Source organism: Calypte anna, chromosome 1, assembly GCF_003957555.1.
Source record: "Calypte anna isolate BGI_N300 chromosome 1, bCalAnn1_v1.p, whole genome shotgun sequence".
Taxonomy (NCBI): domain Eukaryota; kingdom Metazoa; phylum Chordata; class Aves; order Apodiformes; family Trochilidae; genus Calypte; species Calypte anna.
Window position 1 is genome coordinate 190,068,821 of NC_044244.1, and position 13,944 is coordinate 190,082,764.

Consider the following 13,944-nt stretch of genomic DNA (forward strand, 5'->3'; position numbering starts at 1 on the left):
CATGCCATCTCTCCCAGATACAGCTAGAGAGAAAATACTGGTTTGCTCTAGATATGCTGGCTCACATTCACACCATCATTCAGGAAGCCTTACACACAAATCACAAGTGTTCTAGCTGAGATTTGCATTTATTTTCAAACGTTCAAGAAATTTTGATCAAGATGGGGTAAAGATAACCTAAGTGAAAAGAAATGCTGGCAGCAGTCTCCATTTGAAGGTTATAAACACACAGAACAGTAGGCTGCTGGGTGTTGATACAGATCAGAAAGTGTGATAAAAATTTGAATAGGGCAAGTTTACAATGACTTTCAAAGAATAAAATCTTACAGTGAGACTATTTCCCTTTCCTAAGTCCTCTGGCATGTGACTTAAACTTAGGTCACACATGACATTATAACACTGTGTAAACTACCCTTGATTTCCTTTTCCTTCACCACTACTGTAGTATTTTGTTATTCTTCATCAAAAGCGTGAACACCTTAAATCATTTTATATTAAATCATTAGGGTAAGGCAAGGACAATGATACATTTCAAGTCAAACTAGCAGCAAAAGCAGACATATCTAAACTCAAGTCCTACTTAGAAATATCTGCCCTAACCCTCCAAAGTTCAAACAATAATCATTCAAATAACAATTACCAGTTCTTTGGATGCTATTTCTGGGAGACAAAAAGGACAAGAAGCCTTAACAGCTGGAGCAATGACAACAAGAAATAAATGAGAAATGGCAAAGAATACATTTTCTGGAGGTAAAAAAAACCCCAACCAAACAAAAACATGCCTCTGAATAATAAAAAACACTCACTTCACTAAATAATTTCCTTTTCTTGCCCCCTTTAGCCTTTTTAAAATAAGTTTGATAACAACCTAACAAGTATTTATACACATGACTAAGATTCCTCCCAAGTTCTCTTTTCTCTAAGCTAAACCACCCCAGCCCTCTCAGCCTCTCCTTTTATGAGAGATGCTCTGAGACCTTATCAACTTCACAGCCCTTCACTCCAGTATGTCCATGTCTGTCTTGTACTGGGAAACCCAGCACTGGACACAACACTACAGGTTTGTCTCACCAAAGCTGAGCAGAGAGTCACCTCCCTTGTCCTGCTGGCAATGCTTCCTGAAGCCCAAGAGGATGGTGGATTTCTTTGCAGGAAAGACCCTTTGCTGGTTTGTGTTCCATACAGTGTCTATTAGGACTTTCAGGTTATTTTCTGTAAAGCTGCTTTCCAGGTGTCCCCAGTACAGACTGGCTCCTGGGATTATTGCTCTCCAGGGGCAGGATTTGGCATTTCTTCATGCTGAATTTCATGACATTCCGGTCAACTCATTTCTCCAGCTTTCTGAGGTTCCTCTGGATGGCAGTGTAACTACCTGGTGCAGCAATGACTCCTCCTGATTTTGCAAAACCTGCAACCTTGCTGAGGGTGCAGCCTCCTGTATACTCAGCCAGGTCATGAATAAAGATGCTACTGATGCCAGTATGGACCAGTGAAGTATTCCACCAGTGTCTGGCCTCCTACTGGACTTTGCTTCTCACCACAACCCTCTGAGCCTGTCAGCTCAGCCTACCCAGTTTTCAGTCAACCTCACCATCTGTCATCAATTTATCTATAATCTGTATTTTATTTGGCAGTATCTTGGCAACTTAAAGTATTTAAATAAATTGCTTAATCAACCTCTACAATTACCAGATGTCTTCCATAAGGTGTGGAAGACCTTGGTCAAGTGGAAAAAAGGAAACTGGTCCTAATTTTTGTAAATGAGAAGTTCAGGGAATACTACACAGTCAACCAGGCCACTTCTAATATCTACAACTATACTAGAATAAATTATTTGAAACAGACAGCTTCTAAAAGATAACAAGACAATAAGGAACAACCAACACAATAAACAAGTAAACTAAAACTACTGCAATGTTTGTATTTGATAGATATTTTATGGAAGGGAACAGCTGTAATTTATCTGCACCACTGTGGCAGTTGCACAGAGCTGCTCAAGAACACCACTCTGATAATTAGCAGTTGATTATCAAACTAAAAAACATCTTAACTCAGGTCAGCAAAAAGATTTTGCTTCTTTCTTTAGTAATTAATGATGGAAGAGAGATTATGTCACAAATTCACAAAATCCTTCAGAGGCCAAGTCTTCACACATGAGAATGAATTGCCCAGAGTTAACATGATGAAATGCAAATAAACAAATGCAAAGTCGTTGGCAGGAGAAATCACACACATAAAAAATCACAACAAGAAACAACTGTATAAGCAGTCCAAGAGTATAAAAATGTCCACAGATCACAAACAAATAGATCCCAGCAATGTAATGCTGCAGAAAGCACTGTAAAATATTACAGGCTCTTTCAGAAACAGAGGAAGTAAAATATAGCAGCATATCACACTAATGAATCTGCCAAAATACAGTGCTGGGCATTACTGTTAAAAAAAAAGCATAGACAAAACAAGACAGTTCAGAATAAGACTATGAAAACAACATGCATCTAGTGTACCACTGCTGGGAAACTGCTTAAACTAAAAAAAGAGGTGGTAGCTAGAGACAAACAGGACAACTAATTTCATAAAATTATCATACACTGATAAATCTTTCCTCAAGTACCAAAGGACAAAGACAGAATTAAATCAACAGCAAGAAGAGCATAAGTTAGATATTAGGAAGACATTTCTCTACAGAGTAGTGATAAACCAGGACAAGTTGTCTGTGAGGTTGTGGCACCTCCCTTATCAGAGGTGTTTAAGATCAGTAGAGGCAAACATTTCCTACCAGTGCTCTTGAGAAGTTTGACACTGTCTCTCCCAATATTTACACAACAGAAGGACAGCAGAAGTACAGCCAAACCATACTGTTGTACATGAAATGTGGAAAGCCCAGTGATCTTATAGCACTAAGAAACAGAAGTAAAAAGGTCACCATGCTCCAAAATTAAGCTACTTTCAAAATTAGACATCTTTTTTTTTTAATTTTCCCCAGCTCTATAGATGTTTTTATAGCACACTCTGTTCAGTATGTAATAACAATTTGAAATTTAAAAATAACTCTACTAAAACAGAAAAAAATACAATAGCTGCAGAAATATAATTCTAAATAATGAGTTAATTTATGTCTTAAAATCTACTGAGCAGGAACTCTCATTTGGGACTTTTCTTGCAGAGTCCATCACTTTTTGATTTACGATATAAGGTCAATAAATTGTGCTCAGTAACACACAGACCTTGAAACTTCCCAGCTGCAGAAACAGATACAGCAAGCACACAATCTGCATGTTTCTAGTAAGAATGAAACATCCTAAATATGTTAACCTTTTTTAAGAGATGTGCTCATGTTACAAGTAAAAATCCCTATGCTCTAAGACAGGTTAGCAGATTTGGTGTATAAGGAAAGCACTGTAATTTAATTGATCATATTATACTTTACTGTACTATACTACACGTTAATAAATAAAAAGGATACTTGCTTTTTCCTGATCTGTTGGTTGACAAATCAAGTATTGGTTTTTTTCCAACAAACTTTAGTCTTCATGTAAATAGCACCATGAATCAACTTTCAGCATTTGCTGGTTTTGAAAACTAAAAAGCTCTGGCTGAAAAGTTTCCAGCAGCCCCAGTAACACCAGCACCCCAGTAACACCAGCAGCAGCTTGAAGATGAATTCCATTCACAGCCAGACCCACAGATAAAAATCTTGGACCAGAGAAAGGAAAAATAACATTGATAAAACTTTTAAAATTACTCTCAAGTCTCGTGCATTCAGACTTTTCACGCATATTACCTAATCTCAAGGTTGCATGTATTTTCCTTAGGTATTTTTATTACAGCCAGACTTCCTGGGGTAAAAAAAGTCTCTAACTGGAGGCTGCTCATTTTCCCATAACGTCAGAATAGGAGTAAGGCTGAAGTCTGGGATGAAGTAATATAGACTCTGAAATTAAAAAAAAAGCACTGAAGATACACATAACCTATATAAATGAAGACAGAAGGAGGGAATAGGAACAGATATGTGGTATCAAGTGGTAGAAGCATTTAGAGTGTCACACTGACAGTTCAACACTGATCAGTGCTGACCCCAGCTCACAGAAGCCCTCAGGCTGCTTCAACCACTGGCACATCAACACTTGACTTCAAGGCTACTCATGAAGCCTGAAAACCATCACCTTCTTGATCAACCACTTTACAATGTATGTGACAGCTATATCTACACTTGATAAAAAATCACTGTTACTACTCCTAAATCCTGAAGCTGTGTGCTGCAGAAAAAATACTGCTAGCTACAGTCTGTCTGAGGGAATTTCTATTGACAAAAATCATGTAAAATTAGAAACCCAGTTAAAAGAAGCCTCTCCAATAATCATTGCTTGACACAATTGTTTCCAAAAGTTACAAGAAAGATAAATTTGACTTAATGTCAAACATTTTTTAATTAATCACTAATTCATACTTGCACAAGTATGGCCACAGTAATAAGGATTTAATCCTAATACGTGTTGGATTTCTTAAACAACTAATTTTAATACAGATTTTTAGTTTTACAAGCAAATTGTGATCTATACACATGTAACTGGGAGCTTTGTATAGTGATCACAAATTTTTACATTAAAAAGATGTGCTCTGGAACAAAAACCACTACTGATTCAAGTAGTCTTTTAAAACAAGAGAGCTTACTACTGTCTCTTCTGATAGGGGTTACAAACACCCTTTTACACCTACTTGAATAGTAGTATGGTAATTTTAGTGTCTTTTATTATATCAGCTAATATTATCAGGGATGAAGGAAGATGCTCCATCAGATTTTCGCATAAACAGTCCATTCTTTAGACTTACCTCTACTTCAGACATAAGTAGGTATTGTTTTTCTGCCCAAAAGACATTTTGTTTCTTTCCATACATATTAATTGGTCTAACAAAAATCCCCTAGCTTTAACTGTAAATCCACAGAGCTACAGAAATAGCACTCTAATTATATACTGGTGCAGATCAGGGATTTTTCAACTGTTGCTTGTGGTTCCTAGACTTTATTTCAATACATGCTACTGCTCTAATAAAAATGCTTTCTACAGCTCTTATCACTAAGATCACCTCTTAAACAAGTCCCCTTCTAATAAGAAAATAATAAAGTAATGGAAATAGACATGCAGATTAATGTAATGGCCTTACAGTCCAAGATTAAAGAAATATATGCACATGGAGTATCTACCTGCACGTTACGTTAATGTAAACTGCAGTACCCCAATCAAGAACTATCTGTAGAAAATTGAGATGCTGCTCTCCTCCAATAATAAATACCTAGTTTAAAAGCATAATTTTTTAATAATTTCATAGTAGCTAAATGGAGTGAATATCACATAATCTTTCTGATGAACTAGAGAAGATACCACAAGTTATATAAAAATGTTATGTGAAAACAGGTGCTATGTTTCGCTATGATCAAACCCTTAAAATCTGATCTGATGATCATTCTGACTAATGTAGTAGTAGTTACTAATCTAAGTAGTTATTTTCTATTATTATTTAATGCCACAGGCAAGAAATAAACATAGTAAATAATTACCTGATGGAATTACTCACCACTAGCTGGCAAGGCAGTTCTTACATGCATCAGCTACATCTTCACCTATCCAGTCCTTCAGGAAGGACTTCAGCCCTTAACCCATGGGCTAATAATATCAGCTTTGTTTTGCCAGAGTTCACTCTATAAGCAGCACTTACACTCTGTCAGGATGCAGAGGAAGGCTGCAGTAGCCACTAACTACTAGATTATAACACCAGCAGATTTGGTAAATGGTTTTTCCTAAGCCCCAAACTGCCTTCTATATGTTCTCCCACTCTACCTTCATTCACTCTTTACTGTCCCAAGTGAATACAAAATCACTTGAGGAGGCTTTTATTTGTGCCCCCCCCCTCACTTTTTCCCACCTCTTAGACTGCTGGTCTTCTTGGGCCAATGGATTCTACTGAGAGCAATGCTTGCATGATTTTACTCTTACCAGCTGAGGAGAGAAAAAAAAACAACACAGAAGAGGCAGCTGCAAAGAGCAACTTGATGCCCAGGATTCATGACTTGAAATAAAACTAAAGGCACCAATACTTTAATGCTTTTAGTTTATTCAAGATGCACAGGCAGCTAGAGTACCACTGCAAGTATCTGGATGAGTAAAGATGACTTTAATTTTGTAGAAAAACCAACATAGATGGCTAGAATCTGAACTCTGCCAAATTCATACCAGTGAGATGCAGATTTTTCCTCCAGTGACAGGATTAACAATGAAATATGATTAGACCATCTTGTGCACACTAAATACCCAGTGCTGTGAGGCTCACTGGCCAGTGTTAACCAGTATCTAACTGGATGATTATCTGGTCTCTTGCAGAGTCAGCATTCATGAAATCAGTATTACTGATGTGTGTCTTTAAAACAAATGCACTATGTATGCTAAAATGTGCATTTGTGCACACCTCAGCAAAACTTTTTAAATTAATTGCTTTTATTTAAATTTCAGTATTGTATAGAATACATACTTCAGATTTGTCACACAACTCATAAAGGCTGTATTGAAAATAGAGTGATGGGTGAAGGAAAAATATACTCTAAATCCTGCAACAGCTCCAGCACTGTTGCAACCTTCCAGCTTTCTGTCTTAGAGAACCTTGTTTCTCTCTCTGAGGCCAGAACTGTTTCACAGAATGCACTTCAGAGGACCAAACAGTTTCTTTAGATAGGGCCATGGTGTTTTTAATGACTAATCTCTGTATTTAGTTACAAACTCCTCAGATTTAAAGTCCCTATGGAGACAGAAGGAGCCAACAGGGGACAGAAAGCACTCTCTGAGTCTCCTCAGGCACATACAGGTTGGGTATGGCCAATAATTCAAGTCCAAAATCTGACACAGATTTAACAAAACAGACACACCACAATCAGGTATGATTCTGCTGGGTACAAATGTGCACAACCTTTGGCACTTTCTGGTTATTCTGAAGTAATTTACTACATCTCTAGTTCACGTTAATTGAGAAATTATCATCTTCCTCTAATCTAATTCCTCTTCATCTAACCCTAACCTTTTAAGTGGTAATCTTTATAATATCTCTTATTTCTCTACTGATGGCACCTTTCAATTCCTCAGAACTGCAGTAAGTAGCAAAAATGAGCTACCTGATTCTCAGTGTTGCCACTGCTTACTAAAGAATTCACATAGTTCCTTCACAGATGCTTCATTATTCAAGTTTTTTAAACAAAGATATAAAAGGTATTTAATGTTGAAAACAGGTCGTTTGGTTTTGTACAAAATCAGAACTACTCATGGAAAATGGCAGCTTTCCTTCAATAAGCTCAAAATTCCAAGTGATCCCAAAAGACATGTGCCAAGTGCTAATCCTAAAATGGAATCAACTCTCTAAACATTTCAAGTTATGCAATGTTTCACCCTCTTTTTATAGGAAAATCCTGTTAAATCTAGTCACCTGGTATCTTTCTCTACTTGAAATCTGCTGTGTTTGGGGACCGGCAAAAACTTTTGTTATAACTTGGTCATCCACATAATGATTATTTTTCTAGCTTAATTAAGTAATTTCTGAAGTAATCCAACATTGCTGCTGCTTTAAAATTGACAGGCTCTATAAAAATGCAGAAAAAAGCTTTGTCGGATCCTTTTTGGGCACTTGGCCAATTTAGCTACACCTACACCACTTCAGCTGCTACAGGTTCTCCATTTTTTTCTGCAAGCAAGCCTTAAGCAATCTTTAGACAGATAAGATCAAAAGAAACACTAGTATGTGTTATTAAACAAGAGATTATGTAGATTCATGTTAAAGCACTGTTGTTTGATCAGAACTAAATGATTAGAACTGGCAAATGCAGAAGGTCACTGAGCCAAGATGTGAAGCACCTGCCAGTCTCAGAAGAGCATGAAAGAATAAAAGAAGAAATTAAACCCCTTGATTTTATAGTTCACATATTCCAAATACATATATGTACAGTTAAGCACTTCAGCACCCTTCACTTTTCTCAAAAAACACTTCTCAAGCCACTTTGCCTATTTTTCTTATTCTCTTAAGTGCAGCAACCAAAGCTACAACATACTGCAAGGGAGCCACAAAACAGCCTTTCCTGAAGCTCTTGAGGAGTCCATGGCTTTCAAGGATGAAGACATGAGAAGAGTGTTGATGAAGACACTTGAGAGTGTTAAAGTATGAAAAAGTAACTAACAAAGGAAACAGCAGAACCTTCCTGCTGTCCCTTCCTAAAAGAGCAAAGAACTATTTTACAGTGTATTGTACTGGAAGAGCTGATCCAGGCTCATTTCTGAAACCAATCAACCCTTTGACACACAACTTACAGGTAGCTCCAGCACCAAGCAATGGGGACAACCTCCAGTCCTGTTCTGTACCTTCTGGTACTCCCTTTGGTACTCCAAATCATGTCCCAGACTATGAAACATAAATCCTCAGTTATCAGCTTAAAACCACGATGGTACTAGATCACCTCATTGCCACTTTCTCATGTCAAATCAAAAAGTAAAAGGCACACACACAAAGATACACGGAGAGTAACAACAGTATCTTAGTGCTACAGAGACATCAACATATTCAGGAGGGTTTCTCTTTCCTGAGTTAAAAAAATTATTTGTCTGGCTTAGTAATAATTACAAGAGGAAGAGAAAATCAGATGAAGACTCCAGCCAAAATATCACACAAACAAAAAACTACTTTCCTGAAGCAAAGTCTTCAGAATATATCACAACAAATGTTCTAAAAAGAATAGCTTTTGAAAAATAAAATCATTTTTTTCCTTACTGTAAGGTACTATTAAACTAAAGAAATTTTTTCCCCATGCACCTGGTTGGATGACACTACATACTCAACTGCTCAGTACAGGGACACCGAGTATCACATGTATATCCCACAATTAAAGGGGATAAATAGAAATTAAAGACATGATGCATCATAGCTCATTTTTAAGTTACTAGAAGGAAAAATGAAACACCCCCAAATTAAGTCAATGTCATGTCCACTGACCATCAAACACAGCATCAGAATCAAGGAGGAGAGAGGTGTAAGCACGACCTTTATATTCTGAAAGTAACATTTACATTCATCTTTTTCAACACAAGCCTCTGGTAGCAACTCTTTCCCCCTTATTTTGCACTTACCAGTGTGGAAAAAAGCACAAAAGCTAGAAGCTTGGTGTGGTTCATTAGGAGGATCACACTCCATGCTTCTGCAACCTGCTCCTGTCTGAGGTCTGTGTCAGACATGCTCACACACCCTGCCTTGCACAATCCAGCACCTTTCTCCTAAAACTGTACCTTGATCTGTGGCATCAGTACATTCAAACATGAAGAGAAACACTGTCGAATGGTTTGCTGTTGAAAGCTTACATTTGGAATTCTGACTAAAAAGAGAAAAATTAACAGCTTTAGTGATCAGTCCCTACAGGAGACCATTTTTTGCCATATAACATGGTAAATTCTCTGCTTACACAACGCAAGAAATTTATTAAACGTGACACTGCCACGTTTTCAGTTCATTTCCCATTTCCTGGCATAGCTCAGCCTTAAGCCCCCCAACCATGCCTTTAATATTCAGGCAATCTGGGAGCTTTAGTTTTCTAGATTGACTTTGGTTTTGGAAGCCTCTTGAGAAAATCAGCACGTCCTCAGCAGGTCAAGTCTTACTACATTAGGCCTGCCTGGGTGGCTGTGAACTTCAATGACTTTTGAGACTTTGCTTTTCATTATTGTGCTTTAAGTGTTTAACTAGAAGCCATTTGGCAGATTTTATAGTTCATTGCTAATTACCAGGGAGTATTTGCAGTTAAGTTGATTGTGTTTTTCCAGCAGCCACAAAGAAAGTTGTCACAAAGAAAATTTCTCTACAATTTTTTGAAAACAATTTGACTAATGAAAACTTCTTGTATGAAAAACCAAACAGACCAAAGATAAATCCCCTATCTTAAAAGGCTTCCTATTGTTTGTGAACAAGAAATCCTGCCTAGACAGCTTTTCAAAGCAGGGAATCTAGAAAAGTCTCCATAAAATAAATCCATAACATTTATCAGTCAGCAAAAGCATACGCCCAGTTCTGTTTAAATACCCAGGTTGTCTCTGTGCAAGAAGCAGGAGTAAGACAGACATGCAGCAAGGCAGGATGCCAAAAGAACTCCAAACCTTCCCACTGTGAGAGTGATCAGACACGAAGCAGAGTCACACGGTCACTTGTCATCCTTCATGGTGCTCAGGCACTCAAAAACTGAAATAGTTCAAGTTTCTTTGCCTTTAAGATACAGTCTCTCATTTGTACAAGGCTAACTGTGCTAAAGACTGGTGCAGGAACCTGTGGCACTTGATCAAATTCTTCAGAGAAAGTCCTAAGAAGTCCTAAGAAAACCTAAATAGGTCTCCTTACCCTTCATGAGTTATTTAGTTGCTTTGCCTCACTTTTCCTTTCCTTTACAATTCATGGTTCTATAGCATGATTTCATCTATAAGTCTCCTGTACATAAAATGCCCACTTCTGAGCAACTGCAGTTTTCTCTGGCGTTGTTTTCATCAAAATTTTAGATACAAAAAGGTGTTCTAATCTGACTTTGTTATAGATTTTTATCAAGAATTATGCTTGTCCTTAAAATTCTTTGTCCCCTTCTCCATAGAAACTTGACAAATTAATGTTGTATCTGGAAGGTGAAATTCTGTTTCACACAAATTTTTTCACACAAAATCTGTTCATGCCAGCTCTTCTCCCATTAGCTGAAATGATCCTTTATTTCTTAGTCCCAGCAATTAAAAAAGCCCTACAACTAGTTTCCTCTTTCTGAGCACATGAGCTTGCATGCTAATCAGACAGGCAAACACATTTATAATCCTTATCATTGGGCAATTAACACACTTCCACAGAATAAAATATTCCTATGCTCTGAATTTAATTTCCTAAGGAAATTAGAGTTCTTTGTCAATCAGACCCCATCTCTATAATTTGTAGCCTGGTTTCAACCACAGCTACACATCTCAAAGAGAATTATATTCCTGCAAGATCCATTGAAACTGGCAGCTGAGTGGTGGAGAGGCCAAAATTAGTGACCCCACCACCAGAAGGACTTTGTGATTGCACATGGAAGTCATCTCCTCTCATGGCTCTGCTGTTTTGCAATAAAATCACTCAAAATAATTCCAGTTAACATTTGTGTTTTATACATGCAGTTTAGACTTAATGAAAAAGGAGACAAAATAAAATTAATACCCCAAATAAAATGCAGTGCTTCTGAACACAACACTAAACCTACACACACACTCTCAATAAACATTAAATAATAAGAAAAATATACTTTAGTATTTATTCTGCACATAATTCCAACTTTATCCTAAATTATGTGGCATACCTTTAAAATACATGATCTACAAGGATTAAATTTTTCCACATTTCTTTAAATTCAACATGTTATGTCAGAGGAAAATATTTCTGAAATGTCTGAAACAGCTCCACTTAATTGAATTTGGGCCCCCTCAAAAGCTAAAGTGCTACACTGCTCTTGCTGTTTTAAATATCAATTCACTTCAAAACTACAATCAATCTGTGAAATTAGTATCTATTTAAATTCCCATGTATATAAATGTGTATATATATATATATATATGCTTAAATTCATCACTAGTCTACGCTACAAGGTCCGCCACATGCATCAGCAACTCTCTGACACTGTACAACTGGACACTACTGAACTAAACTTCAAAAATTTAGCCTTAAAGTCTACATTTAAGGTCTAAGAGCGGGTCAGTGAGATCCTGTGACAAGCTGATGAGTTCTCCATGACACCTCCACATTTTGCTGTGCAGGTTCGCTCATCACTGGGCCAAGCTCTCACTCAGGCTGAAGCTTCATGAATTACTTTCAGGAAATGTCAATATTTGTTGTCACCACTCCTCTGCTCCGACACCTTTTTTTGCTGATTACTGCCATGTGTCTTCTGCTGGCACAGAGATGCATAGAAAAACAAATCATAGATTTGATCCATCTGCAAGTAACTATTTTCCCCTCCCAGGGACTGAAGGGGGTGGGGGCAGGCAGCTGGGGTTCACATCTACCTAAAGCAGCTTCAGCCACACAGAGCCTGTAACACACTGCTAACTTTTAACAATGGAGTCAATTCAACCAGCACAATTTGAACCCACCATCTTCATAAACTTGATGAATAAATGTGCAGTAGTTGTGAACTGCTCTTTTTATGATACACTGAAAATGCAATAACAGAAATATACTTGAAATATAATGTTGCAAATGCAAACTACAAAAACAACTTCTCTAAATATTAAATTCAGATGCAAACTGAAATTTAAATCTGGTTACTTATCCTACAGGAGCATTACAAATGTACTAAATACTAAAACAACAAGAAATTTTCATAGTAGTTTGTGCAGATGACTCATTAGACTTCTGAATGTAACTCCTTAGCCTGTATTACACATATCATCCAATGATTCTTCTCCACCATGAGGATTGCTGCTTGCTTCTTTTTCTTCCAGAGCTCATAATCACTGAAGCATTACAAGGTTTGACATTGCCTTAGTATCCAAAAAGAAACTGCACCAGAGATTTGTCTTTAAAAGTTCACAGGTGTTGAAATAATTTTGTTGCTGCAAAGCACATGTATTAAAATACTGTTCCAAGCACTATATCCTGTGCAAGGCAGAATACTGAAAGCCACTGTATCCCAGTAATAACTCAGCCAGTGAAAATTATACACAGTATCAGAACGTGATGAAATTCTGATAAGCACTAATAACTAGGAAAGAGGCAAGTTTAAAGAAGTAGAAAAAAATAATTTTTTTATACTTCAGAATGAAACAGCAGGGGTTTCCCACCATTGCAACCATCTAAGCATTACTATAATAAGTGTATTTGATGCTCTGAGAAAGACAGGAGGACAAATCTTAAAATTACTAGAAATTTTAGCATGCTCAAATTTCCTGTAATTTAGTTGCAAGAGACAAATAGCAATTTTTCAGCCTCCAGAATTTCCTGATCCATACCTGAGCCTTTAGCTGCCCTCTCTGTTCTGCCAGTGTAACTGTGGGGAATGGAAGGGGCAGGAAGGAGTGGGGGAAGCAAATACTGCAGCCAGGAGAAATATATGTATGTAAAAAATTGCATTCAGGAACTGTGGGTTTCTTCTGCTAAAAATGATGTATGACTAAAAGACCTGCAAATGCAATGGTATTTTGGTGTTTACTAACTGAAGAAAAAATATTTTAAATTTATTATAATTCTGTTTATGCATAAATCCTGGTGTCTCGTATATGATACCCTTTAACATCAATATTTCTGTATCTGTCCATTACTTTGTCCACATTTTCAATACCATTGTGAACTCTACACATTTCTTTGCAAGCAGCCCTTTGAGAATGTGAGGAGGTGAGATAGGATGTAAGCTAAAATGCCTCTCACATTTCCCAAGCTAGGAGGCTCCCCAATGTACAGCTGACAGTAGCTGTCATCGTAAGACACAGGTAACTCCTCAGGGCAACAAGGGCTCAACAATTAAGATTTTATGTGAGCACAACACAAAAGACATATCATCAGAATTGTTTGGAAGGGGGTGAAAGCAGAGATTATGCCATCTGCTGAATGAAGGAGCTCAGGCAGTGATGGAATTGTTTTTCAGTGAAGCTTCCTGAGAAGACACAGGCACTTCTGTGTCACAGGAAAGGAAGGACTTAACAAGTTGGAAAGTTCTCACCACAGATGTCTGCCCCATCCCACTGCCAGAGGTTACCTATTATTTGGCTTTACCTGGAGTGGCTCATGGGAGTGCCTGGTGTCTGCTTTGCTGCAAAGAGCCAGGGATGGGGGTCACAGAGTTGGTGATAGCTGTGTGACACAAAGCAATTTATTTTGCTCTGAAAAGCCCTTCCTTTGGTCTTTTTAACCATCTCCTACATGGAC

General features: G+C 37.5%; 1 protein-coding gene across 1 annotated transcript in view; it reads right to left on the reverse strand.

The window, feature by feature from the left end:
- Positions 1-13,944, reverse strand: part of TMEM135 (transmembrane protein 135) — a 162,480-nt gene that overhangs the window by 54,646 nt on the left and 93,890 nt on the right. The gene's annotated exons all lie outside the window — the stretch shown is intronic.